The sequence below is a fragment of the Lagopus leucura genome, unplaced genomic scaffold (assembly GCF_019238085.1).
Source record: "Lagopus leucura isolate 7727_CA_CO unplaced genomic scaffold, USGS_WTPT01 Super-Scaffold_100008, whole genome shotgun sequence".
NCBI classification, from domain to species: Eukaryota; Metazoa; Chordata; class Aves; order Galliformes; family Phasianidae; genus Lagopus; species Lagopus leucura.
In genome coordinates, this window is record NW_024962265.1 from 3,370,883 (window position 1) to 3,381,549 (window position 10,667).

Here is a 10,667-nt window from a genome sequence, read left to right on the forward strand (position 1 = left end):
AAAATCTGTAGGGAAGAATACAGTCAGCTGTCTGCAATGCCCCTTCTACCTTCTTGCTTGAAATAAGGAAGCCTTTCAGATGGGCAACTTGAGTGCTTACAGCTGTTTATCATATCAGAATTTCTCATTTGGCACCACTCAGACCTTCACAAAGGATCTGTGGATCAGCCACGTCACCAGAGTCACATAACATGTTGATTTATGGACTTAATTCAGGGCCAAACTCAAATCTCCCACCAGCTCAAACTCCCATCACTGAGGGCAGTGAGTTCTGCCTTTATACTGCAGTGCCACACAGCAGTCAGAGCCATTTTCCAAAGAAAACTGCGATAAAAACTGGAATCCAAGAAGCATCCACCATCTAACACCACATAGTAAAAATGACACTTTAGGTCAGATCCTGCTTTGTTCATTTACACTGCAGAGCTGACCAGTGCTTGGTTTTGGTCCTACAGGTGTTTACGCCCTTCTCAACATTGAACATCCAGAAAGAAGCTTCATCAGCTGGGAGGATCTGCCAAAAAATAAGCTGCATCCCTCACAGACATCTCTTGACACCTCCTTCCTTTCCCCCAGGGGACGGGAGGGCAGCCAGCAGCCTCTGCCAAAATCTACCCAGAACCAAATTCCACCACACATTACAACCTAGAGCCCTGCAAGTCACACTTACACTGGCTAACTGCAGCCCTATTCTCCAAGAAAAGAGGAATAAACACAAACCTTTTCCTTAATTTTTCTTCGAACTGGATCTCAGGACTTGGCCCAAGCAATTAGAAGTTCCTCATGGTAGCTGCCCAGTGATGTTAAGAGCATTAATCATGAAAGCAAGAATCATGAATGCAAGTAAAAATAGCACAGGTTCTGCACATAGCTTTTTTTTAAGCTTCACACCTACTCAGAACAATCTCTTGATCAGTTGTCAAGAACCACTTCGTTTGGGGATTTTTGTGTGCCTTTTTATTGCTACTTAATTTTAGAACAAACGCTTCTGATTCATAAAAGCGGAGTAACTGTGAACACGCTCTCCAAACCTTCTCTAGAATGCTTTGTTTGCAAGAGGCCAATCTCAAAATAAACTTTTTTGTGAGTTTTTAAATGTCAGATAGTCTCCTGCTCGCATCACTTCAACCCTCTGCACTGCAACCCAAGCATTTTTAATCCTGGTAAGAGTGATGCATAACATACAGAAAACAAATCTAATATAAATCTTCTGGCAGAAAACCTGTTGGATGGATTGAAGCGATTTCATCAGAGATGACTATCATGCAAAGATCAACAGAACATTTGAAACAATGAGATTCAAATACTGACAAGGTACCGTCAGCCACTCTAATCCCAAAATAACTGCTTCCAAGGACCAGTACGTTACAGCAATAAAACAAACTCAGTGTTTCATCAAATCGTAGCATCACCAAGATCATCCAGTCCAGCCGTCCAGCTACCACCAGCATTCCCTCACAAAACCACGTCCCTTAATCCAAATGTTTCTTGAATGCTCAATGTTTCAGGGACAGTGACTCTACCACCACCCTGGGCAGCCCATTCCAGCTTCTGACCACTCTTCCTCTGCTATACTGCAAATAGCATAACTCTTAATAACAGCAGCAGTGCTCCGTTTTCAGCACTGAGTGATGATGCCCTCTGCACTGTCCACACACACAGTAATAGAAGACTCCAACATCTCCATCGGCCTCAGGTCATCTGAAATGTGCCCCCCTGGTTCTCACATCATTTTCTCACGAAGAGGGCAGATGTGGCACTGAGGGACATGGTTCAGTGGGCACGGCAGTGATGGGTTGATGGTGGACTAGATGACCCTTGTGGTCTTTTCCAACCTTAATGGTTCTATGATTCTCTGCGCAGCTTCAGAAATGCACTTCCAGCTCCTTCTCTACATTCTAGCTACATGCCTCAATTCCTACTGCTTTCTCAAATGCTTTCCTTTGTCACTCGGTCACAAGCAGGCACCAGCCATATCTTTCAGCCACCAGCACCACCTGAGATCCCCTCTTCCCCCATCAACATGAATTTAGCCAGCAAAAAGCCCCTGAATAAACAAGACAGCACTTTCTCTGCCATCAGGATACCACCACACACACCCCCTGCTGCACTCTCCTATTATGCTATGGCTGCAGTGACCTGAAAAAGTGACTCAAAATACATATGTGTATTGAGTGGATCAGAAGCGCACTTGGAATAGCACAAGCCCAGCAGGGAGAAGTATCCATAGACTAAACAGTTGACACTTGCAATATTTATTCTATTTCCAGTAATACCAGCATAAAGTTTTAATAAATGCTGCATTAAAACATCAGCTGTTTGTCCAGCAAATTATCACTCATAATCACAGCTACGTACTGCCTTCTACAGATGGTCTTACAGCTGTGTTACACTCCACCTCTGCAGAATCCTTTATAACATCTGTTGAATATCTGTGTTTTCTCAGCTTGCTTATAATGCATCTACTATTCTGTTCCCTAAAATCAGCAAAGATGTATTTCCTCGTGACTTACAATCTACTAGTTGCCTGATGGCTTTTTGCTGTATCTATTTAAATAGCTTTTAGATTTTCTCTTAGTAACAGATTACACTGAGCCTCCATTTTATCAGAGGAGTTATCGGGATCTAATCCCTTATAAGCACTGAAGTTATTAGAGTTGTGAGACTATTTTCCTTCCTTCCATAATCTGTTGTAGATGGAAAAAAAAGGTGGGGGGAAGCCACTTGCATCCTTGCTCCCCTGATCTACGGCCCTAAACCCAAGGAGCAAACCTCCCTTATCCACTGCCCTGGCAAGGAGCTGAGAGTGGAGGTTGTACACCAACACAGATGGGGTGCAGGCTGCACCAGAGCAATGCTATGCAAAGCAAAGTGTTCCCCTCAGAAAGTGCAGTTTGCAAAGGGAAATGCCATTTTAAGCTGTTTTTTCTTTAGTTTTGTTTCTTTTCCTTTTATAAGCAGAATCCTGCAATGCAAATACATTAAAAAAAAAGACAAGGGGGAGGGGGGGGGGGGGGAAGAGGGGATTGAATCCAGCAACACCCCAGGATAGAGCTGAGTCATCTCACCCAAAAAGCAGCGCCCATGGGGATGGGGAGAGCAGAGAAGGAAGATGAAAGAACTGCTTTCCATTTTGCAATGGCTCCATCCCTTCCCACTGCACAGAAAATCCCACTACTCCACAAGTGCTCCTGGATTTTGCAACCTCAGTCCCTCTGCCTATATGAAAGATATTTTTAGATAGTTTGATAACAGGTAACAATCTTTCTCCCTCCTCTTCCCCTTTGCCATCTCTGCCCTATGAGCTCAGTGCTTCCCTGAGCAGCGCAACCTGGTCCAGGCAGGGAATGGAGGCTGGAAAGAGGGGGAAAATGGGATGGGAGATGGAGCAGAGCCCTGTGGAAAGCCAAAAACTCAACCTGCACAATAAGGTGGGCAAACACCACCTCCACTCTCCAGCATGATGGGTTTCTGAAGAACATCCCCAAAAGGTGCAAGGGCATCTTCCTCCCTGGGTCTTCCCTGTTCCTCAACCCCTGCCTGGACACTGAGATGCTGGAGCTTCCCATCACCTCCCACAGCTGCAAAACATTGATGTTCCAATGTGAACATCTTGCAGCGACGAAACAGCAATCCCTGAGCAGCAGTAAAACACTCCCTGCACTGGAACAAGGAAGTTTCTCCCGAGTCAGCCTCACTCCTCCGCTCCCCTGAAAAATGCTTTTGCAAAAGGCAGAGGAAAGGGCACAAACAACTCCCTGCAAACTCCTCGCCAACTCTCGTTTTGCTTTGCAAAAGCTGCGATTTGCCTCCCCTCCATCACTGCGGGCTTTTTAGGGTCTTTCTGTAGAAGAGATGCTCGCTGCAACACTTACTTGTCAGCCCAAATTTCAGTGCACAGCAATTTCTGACCATTTTTGCACAATAGCAGAGGGGGAAAGAAGCACACCCCCGTTGATTGTCTAGGAAAGGTTTGACAGCTCCACCAGGACATCTCATCCCACGACATGTCTACTGCTAATGCAAAATAAATCATCGCTACATCTCTCGGCATTTTCTTTTTTCCCTCCCTCTTTCATGGCATATCTGCAATTTTGGCATCCGAAAGCAAACCAGCCACGCTCCGAAGTCTGGGTGCTCCTTCTCGTGGTTTCCTCCCAGCACACACAAACCCCCGGACTTTTCCCACCCCTAAGTCCTGCGGGGGAGGGGGGGGGAGACCCGAGGACGGAGCCCATCCCTCTGCCTCCGCATTGAATTCTCCAGCGCACCTCTCCGAGCAACAAAAGAGAGTTGAACCAGACGTGTGGCACCTCGCTTCTCTCCTTCACCCCCCCAACCCCCCCAAAATGTTTATTTTCAGCTTTTAAAAGACACCTTAATCCGCCATGTTGAGCCGACAAGCTTTATAAATATTCATTTACCGCAGTTCGGGAGCGCTACGGGGAAATATGTAGCGATCAGGGCTGCACGTTTTGGCACAGCCGATTGCTTTCTTTTCTTTCTTTTCTTTCTTCCCCGTTATTTGAGGCAGCTTGGTTCTCTCTCCCGCCCCCCCCCCCCCCTTTTTGCAGATTCAGAAGAAAGGCACTCGCACACCCAAAATAACTCTTTCCGAGGCATGCAATCATCAGCCTAGTGAATGTAAAAGGAGGTCGCGTGAGAACGTAGCAGGGAAGCACCATGAAGACAGATGGTAGTTTAAAGAGGAAAAACAAAACGAGAGAGAGGAAAAGCAAAAGAAAGGAAAAAGAAAGAAAAAAAAAAAGAAGAAGAAGAAGAAAGAGAAAAAACTGAGCGCATCTACAGCAAGACAGGAAAAAAAAAAAAAAAGAAAGAAAAGAAAAGAAAAGAAAAGAAAGAAAGAAAGGAAGAAAGAAAGCTTCGCACGCCCGCGGTAAATCGCGCTCGCGGAGCCGCGGAAGGACGGCGGCGGGGAGCGGCAGCCGCAGCCCCGAGCGCAGGTACCGAGCGGCACGGCCGGGGCTGCGCTCCAGCGGCCCCGCAAACACTTCACAACAACTCCACCGCGAGCACAATTCCCAGCCCCGCTGCCATCTCCCCTCCGCTTTTTTTTTTTTTTTCCCTAAAAAAAAAAGAAAAAAAAAAAAATTAATAAACCTTGGATAAGAAGCGGCTCCCTCCTCCTCCTCCTCCCCCACAAAAATAATAATAAATAAAATAAAGAAAAATGCCAGCAGGGAGACCGCAAGGGAGCCGCAGGGTGCGGCGCTTACCTGAGCAAGTTTGGGATTTATTTTTTTAGTTATTTTTTTTCCGCTGCGCGGAGCCGACCCGTCCCTCCGCCCGCACCCGCGGCAGACTCATTCCAATATGGCATCCGCGCAGTGCGCATGCCTGCCGCTCTTTTTAGGGCTTTTTTTTTTTTTTTTTTTTTTTTTTTTTTTTTTTTTTAGCAGCCAACTCCTTCAGTGACCTTTTTCAGCAGTTTCAAAAAAAACAAAAGAAAATAGAACTTAAAAATAAATCCGCGCATCCTCCCCCTATGGCAGTCAGCATCAGTGCGGTGCCGCCGGGGCAGCGGTGCGGGGCAGCGCGGTCTTTCCGTGCGCGCAATTTTGAGCGAGAAAATGCCGAAAAGCCATCGGAGCCTTCAGCGTAGAGGGAAATCTGCTCTGATTTTTCCCTCCCCGCTCCTCCCCGCAATCTTTTCGCTTGGGTTTGGTGGCTGATTTTGGGTGGCAAAGAAACTTTCGGGGAGCATGGGGATACAGCGATAGGGGAAAAAGCACCGCGGCTCCTTCAGTCCCTGTCCTGGCACCCCCTGGCTCTTGTATTGCCGTATTACCTGGTTATTCCCCATTGTTGGAAAGAAAAAACAGGCACGAAACAACACCAGAGCAAGCGAGGAACAAGACAAGATGCGAAATCAACTGGTGCGTACCCTCCCAGCGCGCAGCACACGCACAACTTTCCCGCTATCGTTTGCATCTCAGATCATTCTCTTTTATTTTTCCTTTAGTGCCTACAGGGGATGAACGGCTGTATCGCGTCGTGCGGATGCGCTGGTGAGGGGGGTGTTTGCGCCTTTAGCCACATTGCGGATTTTTTTAGAATTTAGGCTTTTTTCTTTGCTTTGCTTTCTTTCAGGCTGCTGAAATCGTCCCTGACGCAGCGCTGGAAACCGCCCCGTGTCCCTCGCACCGATTGGTTTCGCTTCCCTGTGGGGTGCTTGAAAAATCCCCAGGGGGAATTAAAACCCTCCTCTGCACCCGGGGTTATTTGGGATGCCCCAGTTGGTGGTACCCAGCCAGCTCCAGAGCTTCCCCTACACAAGTTTGATCAGCAGCTGATGTGTTTTGCAGGAATTTTACTACCTGCCTGGCAGCCCTGCCTAAAAGCTGAGCAATGCTCATTTGCTGGGGATTTTTGGACTCTTTGTAACCCTTTTCCCTGCAGCATTCCTGATATGAGGCTGAGGATGCAGGACACCTTTGGAGCATTTCCTGGATTCAGTGTACGCATTCAGCAGGCGAGCAGAAGGAAGGGGTTTCCTTGCTTCTGGGCTTTGTTCTTTCTGCAGTGAGGGTGTTCTGACACCCTCACATGATGAGGACATGTCAGAGAGGTGGCGGTGATTTGGAATCGTAGAGTCATAGAATGGCCTGAGTTGAAAAGGACCACAATGATCATCTAGTTTCAACCCCCTGCTATGTGCAGGGTTGCCAACCACCAGACCAGGCTGCCCAGAGCCACATCCAGCCTGGCCTTGAATGCCTCCAGGGATGGGGCATCCACTTTTCCCATAGTTAACCCCAGCTCTCCTCTGTCCCATTGCAATCACCATCATCCTTTCACCGATCCTTGCCCAGAACTCAATGCTGAGGCTCCCCATCCCCTTCCTCCTCCATCAACCCATCTCCTTTCCCTTTCACCATTCCATACCCTTTTTCTCACATCTCATAGGTACACCAGCACACAATGGTATGTTTGTGCCTCAAAACAAGTGAGGCAATAGAGATGAAGGGGATACATTCATGGAGAAAAGAACAAACGCTTCAGACTGCGCGTTTCTTCACCACTTTCTTGCCATTTGTGGTCCATCTCCAAAAGGTCATGGTTTGGCTCCTCTTGCTCCAGCAGAGTTACTGTGAAACAAACACTTCAAGCAATTCATATTTTTCAGGCTTTCAGGTTGGTTCAAAATAGAAAGGAAATGCTGTCAGAACTTCAAGATAAGACGAAAACTCCAACAGATGCCAGGAAAGCACTGAAGTCCTATTTCTCCAGATGATCGTGGAAGTGGTTGACATTTTCAGCACGGTGACATTTCATATTTTCAACATATTTGTGAGTGGAAGATGCCCTGCAAACATGATACCTGTGTTCTTGCTCCTTTTAACCTGCTCTAAATTAGGTTACCCTGAGGCTTCTTTCACTGTGGCATATTTCAGTGTGGCTAAGGTCATGCCATGTTCTGACACTGCTGTCACCCAAGCTAGGGACAAACCAGCAGTTCTCACTGCATGAAGTTCTTTTCCAGCTCCCTTCCATTAGATGCATTTGTGCTTCATTTTCATACCCATTTAGAGTCACAGAATCATAGAATTGTTTGAGTTGGAAGGAGCCCTTTAAAGGTCATCTGGTCCATCTCCCCTGCAATGAACAGGGACACCTCCAGTTACATCAGGTTGCTCAGAATCCCATCCAGCCTGATCCTGCATGTCTCCAAGAGTGGGGCAACCACTACATCTCATTTAAAGGCTCTTTTGTTCCTCTGATCTCCCTGGAGTTTCTTCCTCCCTCTTGGCCCTCTCTTATTTTCACTTAGAGACCATTTCTGAGCAGCTGACAGCATGTTTGGCCATGTATGTAGAGATGTAAAAGAAAGCATTATCCTTGTGCAAGGAATTTATTATCTAAATTAGCTCGGTGGAAGCTGTCTAAAATAAAATGAAGGCTGAGGGAGAAAATCACTCCAATTTTTTTTTCCAAGGGGCTGTTTCTGTAAAACTTATAGATACAAATGTCAGGTCTCATCTGTAGATGGCTGTAACGACTCCTGCTGGTGGCTGAGACGTTGGGTCTTGCTCATAGCTGGGAATACAAATTTGTTTAGTGGACATGAAGTACAGCAATCTCTGTGTGATTTCATTTTAGTTCTACCTTTTAGAGAATTACTGGGAAAAAGAAACTTCTCAGAGAAATACTGAGTTGTCCCAGCCTCGTACTCCATGATTCTGTGATCCCAAGTATCCCAAGATTTAAAATAGGTTTAATCCCTGGTGAAAAATCATACCAAGCTTAGCTGCAGTTTTAGTCTCTGTAGCACTGTGTTCTCAGGGGTATACCTTCAATTATTAAGTTACATACATTTTGCTGCTGTTGATGCTGCAGTGTCACACCTGTTGGCAGCCACTTACCACCAAAACTTGTATTTCAAGTTGAGAAAAGAAGTTTCTCAATATTTTTTTACTTTTTATGTTTTTAAGAAAAATGCTTTAATGTAAATAGGATTGATAAAAGATTTACCTGAGCACCGAGTACTCAAATTATGATTATCATCCAACTGCTCATTTCTGATATTCACCTCCCCAGAATATTCACACTCCACGTTGTCCATAGCTGAAGAAGAGAAACATGTACAACCCAGTGGAATTCACAGTCTCATTGTTCTAGATTAGGAATCAGTGGTTTCTGAGTTCCAGAATAGGTTATCAATACAAGAAAAATGCATCCACTTCCCAATCTGGAATCTTTAGCAGGTCTAGGCTTTAGGGGACACATGGGGATGTAAAGAGACTCCCCTACAAAAACAGATACTAGAACATGGGCATACAAATGTTATGGCATTAGCACTCCCAATTTCTCTCTTTGGGAAAGCTAAGTGCCCTGGAAGAGAGCAGGATTTATACTGATTTTATAAATCAGTAGAATTTATAGAGGGATGTGCATCTTGGCATCCTTTCCTGTCCCTGATTTCACCAGGTGCCTGAAGAACTTGGACTGTCCCACAATCTTAACAGAATGCTGAGATGATGCATGTATTTGTGCACAGTGTGTAGGCTTTTCACAAACATAATGGTTGGACTAGATGATTTGAATGATCTTTTTCCAACCTTAATGATTCTATGATACTATAAATCAGTGCATTAGTCTGGTAGGTGGTGCAAATTGTGGAGTGTGATACCACATAAAATAGAAAATCTCCAGCTTTAGCAGTTCAGTTGTGATATACGCCATCATATAGGGCAGAAGTTATTTAGCAGTAGCCAGGTTTGTGTCTGGAGGAGTTTAGGGAGGTGGTGGACTGCTTTGGAATGCTGCTATTGAGTCACAGTGAGGAAGGGCAAAGATGTGTAGCCCCCAGTGATGAAATAATTGGGGATGATTAGCGGTGTCAAACCTGAGCTGTTGGACTAGATGGTCTTAGTGGTCTTTTTGAACTTTAATGATTCTATGATTCTGTGAAGCATGGAGACTGCCCAGCAGGATCTTGGTCAGTGGAGATCCACATCTGTTCAGCCCATCCTCATCAGCAGCTGCATCTTCTGCCATAGATACCTCCTTTCTGCAGGACTGCTGTTGGGTTCATGATGGAGCAGCTCTCCGTTGGGGGTTGGAACTGGATGATTCTTAAGGTCTCTTCTGATCTAAGCCGTTCTATGATTCTGTAATTTCCTCCCCTCCATGCCTTCAGATTTAAGTTTTACAGCTTCCAACCCACCATACGCTCTATCTCTTCACGAGCAAAAGGCATCTCAAGGCTGTCACTTCATGCCAGCTGATGTCAATGTTGTGTCAGGGATTGCTATGTCTTACCTACACCTTTGTCTCCATTTCATTCATTGGCTTCAATTCGGAGAAGTGATCCCTGTTAGCTGACGCCGGGATGCTCTAAGCCTAGTTTCGCAGTGCCATCTTCTGGAGAATAATACCACATTTCAAAAGCATTTTGCAGACACCTTTTTCTCCTGATTTACTGCTGAACATAGGATGCTTTGAAGGAAAGTGAAATCACTTCAGATCACCAAACCTGGCATCATCTAAGGAAGAGATTAGCATAAAAGTGGTTAATCCAAAATTTAAACTGTCTCTTTATGCTTCACAGCAGAAGTCTCAGACACCATGAGCTACAATGAGATTCCTGGCTGGGAATTTGTAATGTGTTCTCCTTGGAACAGGAAAGAATGTGGTTTACATCTCCCATCACTTTTCTTCACTTCATTGACAGCATCAGCCCTGTCTGTGGTGGTTGCAAAACTACACATCGAGTCTCTACTTCAAAGCAAAAGCAGTCTTCCTTGCAGCTTACTGGCTGAATTTTATTTATTTCTGTATTGCTGTGTAGGGGTTGTGGCTGTTCAGCAGAGGGACAAAGACTGGTTTTAACATTAACTGGAAAAGCTGAGCCAGTGCATCATGTCTGCAGCTCAAAAGTGCTTAGAAAATGTGCTGAACAACAGCTCTTCCACCTCAGCAGTAAATGAAAAGGAAGCACATGTTATATCCAATAAATCACAGCACTGAGGTTCAATACTGAGGTTCATAACTATGTCTTATTGATCATACTTGCACTGCAGAAGAGATCCACTCCCCCACAAAGGTCTTGCTCATTTGTACCATTTATAACAGATTCATTATTTACATAGCAAGAAAACACCCCACAGTGTGTTTAACCTCCAAGACATGGTGTTGGTAAGTGA

At 45.4% G+C, this 10,667-nt stretch overlaps 1 protein-coding gene across 1 annotated transcript in view; it reads right to left on the reverse strand.

The window, feature by feature from the left end:
* Positions 1 to 5,318, reverse strand: part of SFMBT2 (Scm like with four mbt domains 2) — a 114,094-nt gene extending 108,776 nt beyond the window's left edge. The window contains exon 1 of the mRNA XM_042872767.1: positions 5,238 to 5,318. The gene's annotated coding sequence lies outside the window, so the exon portion shown is untranslated. The remainder of the gene's footprint in view (positions 1 to 5,237) is intronic.
* Positions 5,319 to 10,667: the final 5,349 nt, after the last annotated feature.